This window comes from Pundamilia nyererei, unplaced genomic scaffold (genome assembly GCF_000239375.1).
Source record: "Pundamilia nyererei isolate P.nyererei 1_Seehausen unplaced genomic scaffold, PunNye1.0 scaffold00020, whole genome shotgun sequence".
Taxonomy (NCBI): Eukaryota; Metazoa; Chordata; class Actinopteri; order Cichliformes; family Cichlidae; genus Pundamilia; species Pundamilia nyererei.
In genome coordinates, this window is record NW_005187421.1 from 748,098 (window position 1) to 765,331 (window position 17,234).

The following is a 17,234-nucleotide window of genomic DNA, read 5'->3' on the forward strand; positions in this document are numbered from 1 at the left end:
TGTTATTTAAAATTCAGTAAATGTACGCACATAATTGTACATTACATTTGGAGTCTAATATGTGAACCTGTGTGAATTACACCAAAAGCTCTTTGATATAACTGGAAACTCCGTCACAGTGTTGGATGTTTACTCCTCGATGTTTTTGTCAGTTTGTGTTCTTCGCAGCTGTAATTATCTACTTCCCCTGAGGACAAATAAAGTTCATCGTACTTGTAAGGGTCTTGTTTATGGAAAGTGACTCAGTGCTCAGTGTCAACAACTCCGCTGTTGTATTCTGGGATCCAGCAATGCTAATGACATTGTTATCAACTCTGTTGACAGCTCTACATCTTGTTTGCTGAGTACTCAGATGAATTGTTGCTTGTGATTCGTGAGCTGCTCCAGTCAGTTGATTAGATCAAATAATCATGAAATGAAATCATTTCATTTTACTCAAAGTGAAATAAAGCAGTGATGTTATTAAATAAAAATTATTAATGCGATGGAAATGCTGTGGAAAAAAAGGCAATAAAAGCCCCCGTGTTTTTGGCCCCCTTCACCCTTTCTTCTTCTTTTTTTAGATAAAAACCATTTAATTATTTATCAAAGTTTGCGTTGCCATTTATAGGCACATGATGCATCAAGCAAATATGAGCTACATTAAGAATTTATATCAGATTCAGAACTGTATGTTGCAAATAAACAAGAGTCTTTTTGAACAGATGCAAATAGAAGTGCATTAGGAAAATCTCTGTTGAATTATAAATTTCTTTCCTGTGTTTCAAGGATTTATATTACTTATTGCTGAATCCATTATATTCGCTGACTCTTTACTGTATGTCTTCCATTTGCTGGATTTCCCTCTTCCTATGTCTATGTTATATTAATGTGGATTGACTCAATTTTGCGGGTCAGCTTTACTCTTATCAGCTCTTCATTATATGTCATATCATAACTCATGAATTGCCAACAATTGTAGAGCTGTCTGTACAATCGGAAAACTTTCATATGAAAACTTTCATTCCCATCTATTACAATAATGCTTATCTTAGAGTGCAAAAACATTCAGTTTCTGTTGGACGCTGATTTACCATGTTCCATTCATTCTCTGTGATAAGTGGAGATACAGTGAAAGCTATTCAGCTTCAGTGCTGTGTGAGGATGCCGAGACTCCAAGGAACAGTTTCAATGACGGGAGGAAAGACACGGCCTTGGATTGTACTCATTTGTATCGCAGCTGCATGCAGTACATGAAAAAGCTCTACCAGCGTGTCAACAACAAGAGAGCAGATGAGTCGATTTTTCAGAAGCAGCATCTTAGTTCCTCTGAAAAAAAATCATCTTACACCTGCTGTTCAATTTCCCTCATAAAAACCCTCATAGTGAAACAGCTTCAGAAACAAAGAGACCCATCATATTTTTAGTGTTATACACTTTTAATGACCTAAGTTAGATGAACAGAACCACCACCCCAGCAAGACCACTGAAAGCCCTGACCAGCACATTCAGTTACTGATGCCTTGTGTATCATTGCTAGCGAGGAGCAATGGTTTTAAAGCTCTGTAGCTCCCTTTATGGTGAAAAAAAGAAGAAAATCATGGCTGTGGTAGCCTCATTACCAGGCAGTTAGAAAAGCATCAAAAAATAAATGGTACAAAGGGCCCAACAATTTAAGTGTGAATTCACAGTGGCAGAACAGGCCACAACACAGAACCTAAATGGCAGCTCTCCAAGCGTCCTTCTTACTAAAAATGACATATTTACACAGTCTTACAAGTCTGCAATATTTTCACAGGAACTTGAAATCACTGAGATTATGTTTATAATCAACCTGAACACCTTTTTTTTTCCCTATGAGCCAACGACAAACATTGTGATGCTATTGACATAGCATCACATTTCAATTTAGCCAGATATCAAGGAGAAACAAATCCCTTGAGGATTGTATCAGGAAGGGTGTCGGGCTAAAAAAAAAAAAAAAAATCTGCCCAATCACACATGTAGAGCTACCTGCTGTGGTTACCTCTGGTGAATAAAGCAGCAACCACAAGCAGACCACAACCACAAGAACACACTTTAATATGCAGTATCAGTACTAAAACATTTCTCAGAGATTTTGGTCCATATTGACGTGAGTTGCTGCCTATTTGTTGGCTGCACATTCACGATGGGGAATTCCTGTTCCACCCCCCTCCAAAGATTCTCACAAGTGTTCTGTTCAATCCACTGTGGATGCCGTTTGAGTAAAAAATTCATTGTTATGTTCAAGAAACCAATTCGAGGTGGTCTGAGCTTTGTAACGTGTTGTGTTACCCTGCTGGAATGAAAAGATGGGTACACACTGGGCATAAAGGGATAGACATGGCCAGCAACAATACTCAAGCAGGCTGTGGCGTTTAAATGATGCTCAGTTGGTACTAAGGGGCCTGAAATGTGCCAAGAAAAATCTCTCACACCATTACACCATCACCATCCCGGGCCATCGATACAAGGCAGGATGGAGCTTTCATGTTTTTTTTTTTTTGTTTTTTTTTTACAGCAAATTCTGACCCTACCATGCAAGACTCAACCAGATCATGTTTTTCCAATCTTATATTGTTCAATTTTGGTTGGCCCTTGCAAAATGCTTGAAGCAGTCTGGACATTTTCCTCTGATATTTGGCTTACAGATGAGCTATTTTTGCTCAAAGAAATGACACTCACTGGAAATTGTCTTTTTTTTTTCAAGACCATTCTCTTTAAAGCTTACAGATGGTTGTGTGGGAAAAGCTCAGTAGATCAGCAATCTTTGAAATACGCAGACCAACTCTTCAATCATCTTTCTTCCTCATTCTGATGCTCCGCTTGAACTTCAGCGGATAGTCTGGATCATGTCAACATGCCTAAATCCATGAAGTTGTAGGCCATGTAATTGCCTGATTACATTTCATTTACATGAGCAGTCAAACAGCACTCTCAAAGTCACTTCATCAGGTCACTAAAATCGACTATCTTGTTTCTGCTGTTGGTGTTTGTTAGAATACTTATAAAGCATTTTAATAGAATAATGGCAAGAATTCAAATGCCTAAAAGGGTTTTTACTTCAGTTTTGGTGAGTAGAATTCTCATTTTATTTGTCTAACAACAAGTGATAATTAACAGATATTATATCCGTGTCGTGTTACCTTGTACCACCACAGTTTTCTGCACGAACCTTGATAATTAAGCTTGCTAGTTATCACCTGGTTTGAAAAAAACATGGTGGCAACCTAAACGCTTGCTGAGTTTTCAAAATGTCTTCGTTAATGACAAGCACATACCAAGTTATTTTGCAAGCACTGTATATCGGGAATTATTCATGACAGCATGACACATGCAGGCAGGCATTTAATAAGTCATTTTACGCCCTCCTGAAGTGAATGTTTTGCATCAGTTCAGTAGGAATGAGATGTATGCATTGGTGGGTGTTTATTGGTTTTAATATGTTCTATTCTCGTTGTTTCTTCTGCATTTCCACGCTGTCAAACTCAACTCTTCTGACATCAGACTGATCTTCTTTATACCTTCTACAAGCCAATCAGTCTCTGTTCCCTGTTCTTTAAAACTCTGCGCTTTCATTCGGCCCTTGAGACTCTCATTTTTGCAACGGTGCTGCATCTCTACCGTATCCTGGACGTTCAAAGAGCATCATCCAAGTCTCCGTTTGCCATCTGTTCTACTACCACCAACAGTGTCTAAACTACAGGGGTCCTCTCCCACTTCCTACCGTTGTTGAATACACTGTTCTGCTATGTTGCTTCACTGGTGTCTAATTATCAAACCGGTTTTTAAAAACTAAAACTCTGTACATCAGTAAGTAACGCGCATTGCTTTTAACTGAGCTCTTCTCATTGATATGCATTTAAAATGATCAAACAGGACAAGTGGATCATGGGACCTGAATTTGGGGACTGCCCACTAACCTGGCTAACTGCATATATTTGGACTTTAATCAATAATTATGACCGGCAGAAAACTGAGGAATAAGGGAAAGATAACACAATTCAGTATTATCCATGGGTTACAAAATTCTTTTACTGCCAGAGTGCAAGAATATTTAAAGAGCCATCAGGCACAATGGTGCGATCATACTTGGTACCCTTTACAGCATGTGCGAGTGCCGTATGAAGGTCAACAGCTTTATGGGACGTTAGTTTTGGAGATGGAATCCTTTAAAGGGCCCAGTTACATTTCAAAAGTTCAACTATACTTCAAGAAAAATTACCTCATTTGTGAAACACATAATGAGAGCAATGGAGTGCATCCCTCGCACAGTATTTAGCTCTCTCCTCTGTACAGTATAAAGCAACACTAGGAACAGTGATACTTTATACTGTAGACTTGAACTCAAAGACGAGTTCATGTTTGTAGACTTCCCACAATAGCTCTCTTTGCTTGTTTCCACAAATATCTTTTCACGTAGGAGTTAGAAAGGAGATGCATGCACTCACATTCATAAGGTTGCAGATTTGCGTGCTTTGCAAATAGTAGCATTGCGTATCCTCATCAAATCTACAATGTGCTCAATCTGGAGTGACATATCCATCTCTACTAGCAGACATCTCAATGCATGTGCAGATTTCTCCAGTTGCCTCTCACTCTATTTGATACAGACCTGTCCTCTCAGACCCTACAGAAGCATGGGTAATGAAGGCACTCCCAGCTGTGAATTCATTCATAGATCATCGGGTGATTTTATTAATGCATGAAGACTTGCTGGGTAGACCCAGTCCTCACCCTCATCCCTCAGGAGAGCATGATTAATGATGTTCCCCCCAAACTGCATCAGTTAGCCACCGCTATCTGGTATTTGTCTTTACAAGATCGTATCGACTTTTGGGAGATCATGCAGAAAATGAACTGTCATGTGTGCAGGAGCTCGCTGAACGAAGGGTGGTAATACCTCCGTTCTGTGGGCGAACAGAAACAAGGCTTAGCGTGAAAATAGACACCACGAAAGGCTTGTGTAGATGGCGATGCACAGACACCTCCTTGGTCTCACTGTGAGAGTAGAAATCTTGTTCTGCCTTTAATAAGTGTGGCTCCCAGCTTCTTTTATGGAAATGGGTTTTAACAGAGGTCTCAGCGAGGATATTATAACATATCAAGCTGTTCCACTGTTTGGTTACACCACATAATGGCATCATTATTTCTTCCTCTGCGTACAGATGGAAAATTTACCACCGCACACTGACATCAGGCTTTGCCTTTGTACTCTGTAAATGGCTACTTAAAGTCAGATTAACATCTAAGACCAAATTTCTAACACCCTTTGATTTCAAAGAGGTTTTTCTCTTCCATTCTTGGTGGCTTTTACACATTTGCACAGATTTCAGAAAGGCATTATAACAACATAGTACAAAACTTTACATAATGACTTGTTTGTTGTTTATATGTACTTTTCTTCAAAGACATAATCTCCATATTTTTTTTTATTCAATGCAGAAGCAGTCTTTGATCTTCCAAGGTCTAATATGACAATGACTTCCGTGGCAATTACAACCGATAATTAAAGCAATACCTCTCCCTATTCCAAATTTGCTGGGCATGTGAAACACTTTCACTCGCAGTTCAGGAATTGGAAAGCTTCTTCCGGTGAGTCGGAGTCAAATATAGACATTTAGAATTTTCAAAACAGAAAATATCAGTACATCTATTATCACCCTCTGTTTTTCTTTTTTTGCTGTGTAGTCAAGCTTGAACTTATTTTTGCCATCAATCACCTAGTAAGGCAGCCCATATCCACAAACCTTTTCTGTTTCAAATCAGATTGTATTTTTTCCTCTTTTCCTTGTAATTCAGAGTGAAATCTTAAAATCTAAAGTCACTACCTGGTCCAAGAAGTCATCCACCAGCTATGTAAGGGGCAATCTGGAAGAAAACGATTGCATCAACCAGGCTAATAATAAGTTAAGCCTGAGGCTGATTTTCTGACACAGCAGTGCTGAGGCTATGAGGGAGATCAACAAACAACAACCAGTGGAGGGAGAAAAAAGGAAGGCAGGCCTCTTATTGAGGCAATTCACATCTGCCCGACAGGGGGTGGAATGACTGCCTTGGGAAGATAATTGTGCCTGGAGAAAATCCAACCACAGGAACACTCAGAATTTTATCAGCAAACCACCTTCCTCCTTCGCTGATAGGCTCGGATATGAAAACTGGCAAGGTGCAGGTGGGGAAGCTGGGAGTGTCATTACTGGAGGGTCACCGCACATATGATAACCCTCACCAGTCTTTTATTTCTTTCACTTTGTTTATGCTCTCCACTCGGTTGCGTGCTTGATGAGGTAAACACATTGGTCTCCTGGCTTTTGAAATCAATTGGATTCTGGATTTGTCTCGGCAGGCTCCTGACGGACCCTGTGGTGCGGCCTGTTATGGGGCCGTGAGGAGTGCTCCTGCTGCCCTCCTTCCCTTCAAATACTGCGAGAGGAGGCACAAAAGCACTCATCACTAACTCAAAGGCGCAAGCAAAGATGCCACCGCAGTCTCTCTTCACCCTGCTTCACTCAGCTCTCCAACTGTGTTGCAGTATTGGGCAGAGGCCAAAACAACGCAGTATTTGGATGAGCCTTGTTCCTGTGAGAGACCGTAAAGTAGGTTGAGAGGACAGCCGTGTACACAAGCCTCTTCCTAAGCTAATGAACATTCTGGAAAATAATTAACGAGATGCAGCCAAATGTTGTGTTTGACCTTAGCTACCTTCATCTGTCTCCTCTAAAAGCAGCTCCATTTTACAGCTCACGATGGCTTACTTATCCATTAGTTTTAGTCTATTGGTAGATTAATACAATTCATATTACAGTTTGTTAATTGATGGCAAGTGTGTTTCTCCTAGACACAAATTACTTTGCATAACCTTTGGATGTGCATGGTTAACGCTGTAAATTTATTTTTTCCCCTTTTAATTCCAAACAACAATCTTTTTTTAATCTTTAAATAAAAAAAAGAAAGCTTGCGTGCATAAACCTAACCAAAAACAAAACATTCTCAAGATTTGCACCACTTCTACTGCATCTTTTTGTGGACTCTGTCAGTCTAAAATTGGAGCGTGTTCTTTCAGAGTTTTTGTTTTGTTATTGAGACAGATGGTGCTTCAATGCACCAATGCCAAGGAGCACCTTGTGCTCATGTCAGGGATACTTGCAGCTTTGACAAACTGGCAGTATTTTAACACCCAGGGAATGAAAATGGGCTGGTTGTTTCTATCAGCGTTAATGGAAATATAAGCGTAAATAGATATGATATACTGGGTTTGAGACCAGGCACCCAAACATAATGACGATATGTGTTCTTTTATTCTACCTGCATTACCGGGACAATTCCAGCTGTTCCATCTGCTATTTCCATGATATTAAGCTTCACCGTTATTAAATTGATCCAATACTCTTCTTTACCTCCTTTTTCATGCCAATAATAATCTATTTCCAGTTCTTTAAAGCAATTTTGTCATTCTGCCTTTCAAACTCTTATTTGTGTAACCCACCTGCATCCCCACCTTATCGTGGATGTTTAGAGAGTGTCATCCATGTTTACATCTACCACCTGCTCCACCATTGTGCGTATAATGTCAGCAAGTCATCTTCAAGCAGTGCTCAGAGTCTCTATATCAATAAATAATGTTGATTACTTTCACTTGATCTCTCCTTATTGACATCAAAGTTATTCATGCATGTGTGTGTGATATATGATGAAAAGGTGGTGATGTTTAAGGTGCTGTGTTCAAGTCAGTGTACACTACATTTCATTACCGTTTAGTTTAATTATCCATTCTTCTGTGCCAAGGTGACATATTGTAGTTTTTACTCATATTTGACTGTTTGATGAACAAAATAATGACCTGCAGTTGAGTTCGGTGGAACGTTTTCTCGCAAATGGCACAAGCAAATATCGAACGCCATTTTTATCTGCATCTGAAGCGAGCGTTCGATTTACTGTGTGCTTTCTTTTTTTATTACAGCTGTTTCTTGATTGATCAAATTTGTTTTTTTTTTATGCAAACGCAAACATTCTCCGTGTTTGCGCAGCGGCACACATAAAGCTGTTCCAAACTTACTGTTTGAATTGTGCTGTAATATGTTTTTCCTACATGCATATCAACACAGCTCTATGTAGAATTCTAATGCTGGTCAATATAAGAAATGGGGTTCAATTTACAACGACACAAAAGTGGAAACCAGGATCGCGCATGAGAAACAAAATATTTTGCACGTTTTCTTGATACAGTCATTAACACTGATTGCTTAGCTAAATGGAGATGAATGCAATTAAGTTAAAAAAAGTATTCAGTTTCTGTAATAGGTAAATTTCTCATTTGTGATAGCTACAGTGATATATTATTAAATCACAAAGCTTGAGTCGTCTTCCCATTTGGGGGTGTCAGGCTATAATGTCAGCACAGTTCTGACATTATTTGTAAAAGGGCTCTTCAGCAGGTTGCTGTCAGAAGGGCCTGAACCCAATCCTCCTGGCTGAAGGATCATCTCCTTAATTACCAGGTCACCCTGACACTGAAATGAGGTATGATTTATGAGGAACATTACAGTTCAAGTGTTCATAACAGTAATAAGAATCCAGGACACTTAAGGATGATTACAATTATTTCTGCAGTTCAATTGTTCAGGGACCAAGAAGGATGTGCACTCATGGTTCTCTTAATCAGGTCTGAGCTGATTAGTGGTTGTAAATAATCTTAATATTTATTTTAACCTACTTTAGGTAAGAGATGAGGTTGGATTTGTCTCTTTACTGCTCATATCCTATTAGATTAGTTGGCAGGTGCAAAAAAGGCACTACTTTGCTTTTTTTTGTCCCACCAAGGTCATTGGAATTCAAAGAAAACAGACTTTTAAAGAAGATTTCTAATGTGACGAGATAGAAAGGCAGACTGCAGTGAGATATTCCCAGTGGTAGAACTTTTGTGATAGTTTGTGAAATAGCAAGGCGGTCTGTTCAAGGCTATTGCCTCTCACTCCTGCATTAAATGCACAGGCATAAATACATCAGTTCACATGCGCTCGCTGGGAGCAGTCGAAAGGTGTCCGGGGAGATGAAGGAAATCAGTTAATGAAGCATGTGCAGCATATGAGTCCGACTGAAAAGAGATGGCCCACCCAAGAAAAATCGACATCAGCTGTTTAAGCACCCTTCTTAGCATTATTTCCATTTAACCATGACTATAATCATTCCCCAACCTCAGCACTTTTTTTAAATTTGGGAATTTTAGCATTATAATGTTTTAGAAGGCACTGTTAAAAAATGATGACGTCAACAGGGACAGCGGATCACCTGAACAGAAACAAAGACCATACAATCTCAGTTTAATCTCAAGGACTAGTTTTAAAATGATAGATAATAACATTTTTGAAAGGGGATTATCAAATATTTCCTCTTTGTGTTTTGTCTTTTGTGTTTAAACACACACACACACAAAATGTATCATATACAAGAAGATATCTGCCCCGGTCCTATCATCTGGCTTTAGATAATACACAGCCTTATTTAATTTGCCTGTTTCCTTCGTAGCATCTTTGGTAGAAGTCCAGGAGCAGCTGTACACTTGAATTAGCTTGATTACTGCAGACACTGATAAATAAAGACCTTCACTGAAAAGTTCAACAGTGAGCTGACATGCAGCAGTATTTCTCAGCGCATGTCGAATAACTTAAGGTTGGATCAATAGGCGAGTCCCTTTCTATATCAGGCGAGTCTCCAGCAACTACCCTTAAAGAGCCATTATTTACTGCTTGCCCACATTGCAACAAATGAACCCAGCATGGGCCCATTAATGTGTAATTAGAGAAAAGAATGAGACAAATATTTAACAACACGAGTGTTTCTGCTCATTAGATCAGCTTCAAAAGGGGAATTATTAATGCTTTCCAAGCTAGGACTAGTGGTAAGCTCGGGTTACAGGAGAAAAAGTTCAGCTGTGATTTCTTCCTCTGCTGTAGCATTGTCTGTCTGTCTGTCTGTCAGCAAGATTACACAAAACCCGCCAAGCTGAACTTGATAACACCAGGAGGAGACATGGAACACTGGCAGTTTTAAAAAGGCAAAATTGCAATCCACTCTTCAGTGCCTTACTGGTTTAGTTAGCTTACCAATGATATACTGTTGCTTTTTAAGTCTTGTTAAGGAATGCAAAAATCTCCTTGTGATGCCACAGATGACAACATCAGTCAAAAATAATAACACGATATCAGATTAATTGCAAAAATCTGTTCTGTCTCCAGTTTGCCACTCACAAGCTACTCCATGTGGTAGTGGTATACATATTTACTTAAAACGTGTAATGTTTCTGGTTTAAGACTAGGAGCAGATACAGGAAGGGCATAAGGTTGTCATGAACTGTGTGTGGAGCAGTGTTGGGACTAACGCGTTATTAAGTAACGCGTTACAGTAACTACATTATTATTGTGTAACGAGCACGGTAACTAGTAATTATGCCAAAATCAGGAACGTGTTAATCGTTACTGGGATTTAGATAGGATCGTTATTCGTTACTTCGTGTGGTGGCTATCATGGAGCTTCCACAGTTTCAATAACATTAGCAAGTGGTGGAGGCAGCAGGTGGATGAGGGAAAGGGAAACTGGAGGCAGACCCGAGGCGGCCGCCGGTCCGAGCGTCAGGTGAACTGAACTTCAGGTAAGAAGTTATGACCTGCAGTCCATCTGGGTCAGATATAAACCAAGTTTAGGTGGAGTTTATTTTCGTTATGCTGACTTTTTCGTACTGGGTACTAGCTAGCATGACAGAGTTTCTATACAGCTGGGTGGTGCTTTGATACTGATGTTGAACTTTATTTTGTTCATAAGGTTAATTATTAGAGTTGCCAACCGTCCCCTAAAAAACAGAATCGTGTCGTATTCAGAGAAAATATTACGCGTTTCTTATTGAGGTGAAAAGGAACAGTTTGTCCCGGACTTCAGCTACAATGAAAAAGGCACAAAGCTGGACTTATTCTGTGTCTTTACACTGTCAGCTGTCTCTTCTCTCATTCTCTCCCCTCCCTCTCCTGCTGCTACTTCAATCATGAAACTGATCAGTGATCAGCTGATCGGCTTTTCTCTCTTGTTTGTTTATCGCTCACTTTGCGCCAGAAAGACGAAACCAGCGGATGTCGCGTTAAACAACAGCAGCACGTTTAAGCTTGATCAGCTGTTGTTAGAATTTATTTAATATTACTTTCTAGTATCAGCTGATGTTTGCTGGAGCCACAGCTGTAAAAGCTGCTGGTCATGATATCGTTTGGTTATCTGGTGAGAGGGAAACATGAAGATGAAACCAGGAGATGTCCTTACTGGATCATCAGAGCTGAACAGGTGATGGAGAAACAGGTTTACCTTTTAGGTGACATGAATGAGTTGAAGGGAAGTTATGAACTGTTTCTGAGAGACAAATAACACCAGGATCCTTTTTTAGGTAGCTGACAGCTGGTAACTGTGCAGGGGCAAGTGTTGCCAGGGGGGCAGGTGGGGCATTAACAGGGAGAGGGGGGCACAAAGAAGTACTTTTCTTTCTTATTCTCATTTAAAATGTCTCGCTTTTAAAAAATAATTATCTGAATCTTACAACAAAAAGCGCACATGACGCTGTGACGTAGGCTAGAATCATGGCGGCGAACAACGACGGTCCAGGTGTGGGATTTCTCTCGTGGAAATATGCAGATTATTTTTCCCTTTCTATTGGTAGGTGGCACAGTGCACTTGTGGCAAGTAAGCAAGCTAGACGACTGCCAGTCTGGCTGGGTATCCAGTTACAGAAGCAATACATTAACAAGAGAATTCTGAGTAAAACCAAAGTTACTTTCCCTAGTAACTAGTTACTCTGAGAGTAACGAGTAACTTGAAGTAACTGAGTTACGTTTGATAGAAGTAACTAGTAATGTAACTAAGTTACTAATTTAAAGTAACTTACCCAACACTGAACATAACACATGAGACGAGGTACCTTAAAAGTAAGAGAAGCAAAACAAAACACAGCGCACAGGCAGGAGACTACCAAAGTAAAACAGGAAGTAACAGTAACATGCCCAGAGACGCAGACAGACACACAGAGACATGACTGGGAAAACATGGATTAAGAATGAAACACAAAGAAGGAAGCTAGACAAGAACACAAGTATGAACACAGACACACACAAAGAGACACAGGGAAAACACATAAGAGGGAATCTAATAATCAAAAGCTAAACAGAACAATCTTGGCACTTTAGAATAAACTCAAGACTAACAAAGTGGACTTAAACATAAACCATAATAAAAAATGACAAAAACTCAAAACGCTGGGTGAAATGACCCAGGGCCATGACAAAGGTATAAAACTACCCTCTGTGGCGCTCCGGTCTTGTGAGCAAAGAAACAGCTGAAAGCAGTAGCATCTCAAGTACAAATTCAAGGCATGATTTTGCATTTATTTGTTATTTTGGAATTTTTCAAGCATAGAGTAATACTTATTACATTGCTGTAATGGTATGTTAACAATATCTTACTTTCGCCCAACTTTGTTGTTTAAAAAATGATTCATTAATACTGCAATGAGATGTTTTTTGGCCACACTGGTTTGGAATCAAGATGTGAACACACAACTGACATTATCACCTTCTGATCTGATGTGGTAAACAGTTGCTCATTTACACATCCAACAGATGCAGAGCAACATTAGCATTCATTTGAATTCACAATGAATCTAAGTCCAGTATTTACACTCTGCTCAGTCTACTCTGAATTTGAACGCCTCTCTTTAAACCGCCGCTTTGTTCACCGGATACCTTTTTCTGCTGTTTGATGCTTTCACCAACACAGTAACAGTCAGTTAAAATACCAAGATTACAGGCCGTAATCAACGAGATGAAGAGAACTGCGAGGTTGGGTGAATTCTCAGGGGGGTCCTCTATATGAGTGACTGCTGAGCCATTTTCACACATTAACTTTCAGGGGAGTCATGTGAGGATATTGGCCACAATCTCTCACATGCAGCCCAAAGCTAGTCAGTATGCTTCAGATGCATTTTCAGGGAAGGGAGATGCTTGGATAGAATGTGCAGGATCCAGACTTGCTAGCGATAAAGGCACTGGGCAATTAACTGTGGTGACTAGTGAGGTGACAGGTTAAAAACCTACTAAGGTGGTACATTTCTGTATCACACGCACATCTGTCAGGTGAAGTCTGGAGAAGTTCAACACTGCACCGCTTTTGTGAACACTGCTCTGTACTGATCCGCGGTGCTTCAAATATGCTGCATTAAAAAGGGTAAAATAAAGAATGTGAGCACGAGTGATATTTTAAATATCACACCAGGTGTCTGGAGCGTTGTCATTTTCATGAAAGGTGCTTCCTCTGTAAGTCAGCCTGCATGGCATTAACAAAGCTTCAAACTCAGAAATTCCATTGCTATATCGATCCAAGAAATCCAACTGGCAGAGTTTCAGCTAGCTTCATCATCAAAAGTCAACATCTTTATCTGCGTAAACAGAGAAAGTGAATCTCAGTTCACAGTGAATTGCTGTGAAATACGAAACCTTGGTTTCACAGGGATTGCATTAAAGATTGTACCTGGCGCTCTCTATGACTTAACAGAAGCACTGGAGTTAGTGCTGACTGACTTAAGCATACTGTAGTGACTGGTAGCAGTGGGAAAAGTGCTATCCAGCCTTAACTTACTCCTGTTGCTCTGATTAAAATTAATGCAGTAGCCTGCTTCATTTCGCAGTGGTGGAGCGTCTTCATGTAATGGTTAATTCATACGCCGGTTTTGTTTTCATCGTATTCCATATTATATTTGGGCTGTGTTTAGTCTCACCTGGGAAGAATTCCTTCCTGTCCATCCAGTTCTCAGTGGCAGTTGATCATGCTCCACAACATCCCCCATAATCCCTTGCTCTGCTTCCATTTGATGTCATCTTTTCCCGGGGATTAGCACGGGTGCCCTGAGGGCTTGTGATAAGCATGCCTTCTTAGAACAGCCCAGTCAATGAAAAAAAAAGAATCAGGATACTTAAAAGTTTCACTTACACATACACAGATGGTAACGCACATACAAAAACACACAAATATGTCATACACCAGAAAACTAAAAAGAAACTCATACATGATCGCCAAATACTGTCAATTATTCATCCAAATCTTTGACTGTGGATGAATCAATGGAAATTTACCAAATGTGAAAAACACTTAGAATATAATTTTGCCAATTTATTCACACACACACACATATATATAATAAAAATGTTCCCAGCTGGAGTTTATCTGTCAGCAGTTGAACAGTGAGCCCCGAGGCTAGAGTGCGATGGCTGTGTGTGCAGAACTGTTTGGATAAAAACAATATTCTGTCAATTACAGTTTTTGCAGTGGTCCCTGTAGACTGGATTTTTTTAAGCGTTTGGAAGTTTGTCCAGGGCATTTAAGTTTTGAAATAATATTTGGCTTACATCCTTTCTCTCCCTCTCAAATGCAGATTGATCTCATAAGCCTTGTAGACAATAGAAATAAAACAGAAAAATTAAGATTCTTTTTTTTTTTTTTTTTAAATCTGCTTCTACTTATTTATCTCACTCAACGACAAAAGAAGGTAGCTGACACCAAAACCCGAGAGGATGTAAACTGACATTTCAAAGGTAAAATGCACAAATGACAAGTGAAATAAACTCAGTGACAAGACTTTGAGGCCCGCTGTTAAAAAAAGGTTCTTTTATTCTTACACAAAGCTAATTGCGTAAAAATCAACCCACTGTTTAATGCTTTTCAGAGTAGTAAAATTCTACCACTTCAAAATGAACTGAAATAAACCACAAGTATAGTCCAACCACTTTTATGCACCTGTCAGACCACAATAGAGCAAGAAGCAGCGAGGACTGAGGATAGGTTTAATAACCAGAACACAAAACCGCAATGATCTCACATCTTGGTTTTCAGTCAATATCCAGCGATCAATACTTGGACCATGCTGAAACCAACATTTTCAGATTATACCAAGCATAAATGATGTATGTCATGGCTGAGTTATTGACCCCGGAATGAGAAAAACAAAAACAAAGTATATACACACATAAATAACTCAGAGACCCAGATGTCTGCGGGTATTTAGGGCTGTCATTACTCCAACATAAGATGCTGCCACAATTTATAGTCCCGTCTCCTTTGCACATCCTTTCACCACTTATGCACAGAAAAATAGGATCATCTGCATCTCTCTGGAGGACACCCCCATTGGGCTTTGTGTGGCTTATATGTGTACTACTAAAATTTTCTTCTTTGCACTTCTAATCATTCAACAGATAAGGGAAGGGTGGGTTGTTCTCAGTGAAAAAAATAATAATAATGAGAGACACACAAAAAAGTTAATGAGGTTTTTCCTGTATTACACCTCTAGAGGCAGTGGGTCCGCTAAGCAGCAATGTCATTAGACAGGAATTAAACTGGGACTGTTGTTTTGCTGTGCTATCAATTCATGTGCTTTAATTGCATAACCGAAGTGTTGTGCCAAAACAAGGCGAGCTGAAGATGCAGCAGCGTGAGTGTGACTGCTGCGTGTGTCGGTGAACAGAAGCCTTATTGCTGTTATTCTTCTAGAAAATAGGGCTTCTATACACACACAACCCTGCTTTCTTTTTTTTTAAGTGCAAAGTCTTAAACTGGAGCAGACACAAACTCAGTCCCAAGAGAAGCAATACATTAGCGAACACCCTTTAGCAAGCTGGGGACTATGTCCTAATAGTATTTTAAAGCAGCGACTCTTGGCAATCCATCATGGAGATAGCAATCCCAGCCTGTCCCCTCATACTGCAATCATCCACACAGGTGGCTCTATGCACATTTATGCACCAGGTAATTCATACATGGAAAAAGCAAAAAACAAAACAGAAATATGCAAAAAAATAATAGAACTTTTAACTATTTTAAAGTTAAAGTAATCTACGTTTTTATCAGCCTACTAGAAGAGGAAAAAAAAGGGAGAGGAAACCTGTGCACTGCAGAGCAGGTAGACAGCAATGACTTTGCTCAAGATAATGTCATTCAAAAGGAAACTGTCCCACTTCTTTAACACTCAACCCGTGTCCTCAAAGCTGAAAGCACTTTAGGGAATAAAATAGGCCACAGCTACATCTCTGGGAAATGTCATGTGAGCAGTAAGGTTAGGATATTTTGGGGATAGCGATGGTGTTGGGGTTTGTTGGAAGAATAATGCAAGATACCAATTAAATAAAAACACAGATGGTATAAAACATAGAAACACCCACTGGTTTCGGACTGTGTTTTAACGCTTCAACAGAACAGAACACGACCTTATATGGACAAGGGTTGAATGCTAATTTATCAGCTAACCAAACGCATAAAGTTTATGAATGCAACAGCTAATTAGTGCCATATAACAAAATTCACTCACCCAAACTAAAGCACAAACATCTTGGTTGGTCAGTACCCCACAACAATAATATTAGCAACATTACCTGTTAAAAATTCTCCAAAATAACGTAACAGCACAAATGTAGTAAAGGACTCTGGTTTAATGACTAGAAATAATGACCGAGGCCTCGAAGACGCTGATTAGCTCCATCTTCCAGCTGGCTGAGTTGGGACACCTGACTTTCAGTGCTGCCAACCCTGTCGAATCAATTATCCAGGTGGATGAAAATTCAACCAAGAGTTGTTATGAAGAGGAATATTGTCCACACACCAAAACTGTATTTTTGTACCAGACTATAAATATGTTTTTTTACGGATCCCCGCAAGGAACAGGGGAGAAAAAAATTAAGATAAACTTTTGCGAAATCTCGCAAAATCTTAATTTTATTTTCTCCCCTGTTCCTTGCGGGGCTCCGTAGTTTTTAATGGTGTGAATGTGGGGATAGCAACTTTAGGTCTATGGGGATTGCCTCAAGTGGCACCAAGAGGAACTGTAGTTTTTGCCACTTCAGCGCTGGCTGTTTTTTTTCAGTCTCTATAGTTGCCCCTTGTGTCAAAATGCAAGAAGAGGAACTACAGCAAAGCTACCGTTGGGTAAAATATATATGGATTTACTAAACCTACTGAGAAAAATTTATCTAAACTACTGACACTATACAAGTGATGCATTTTAAAAAATGGGCTAATCTCCATGCTTTTAAGAAAGTATTAATGAGGCTATTACAGAAAACAGAGCTGCTCCCAAATAACTAATGGCTTGCAACACCTTCCCTGAATATTTCTTAAACTGATAAATCTTACTTCAGAACATTAAAATACTTTTTTTT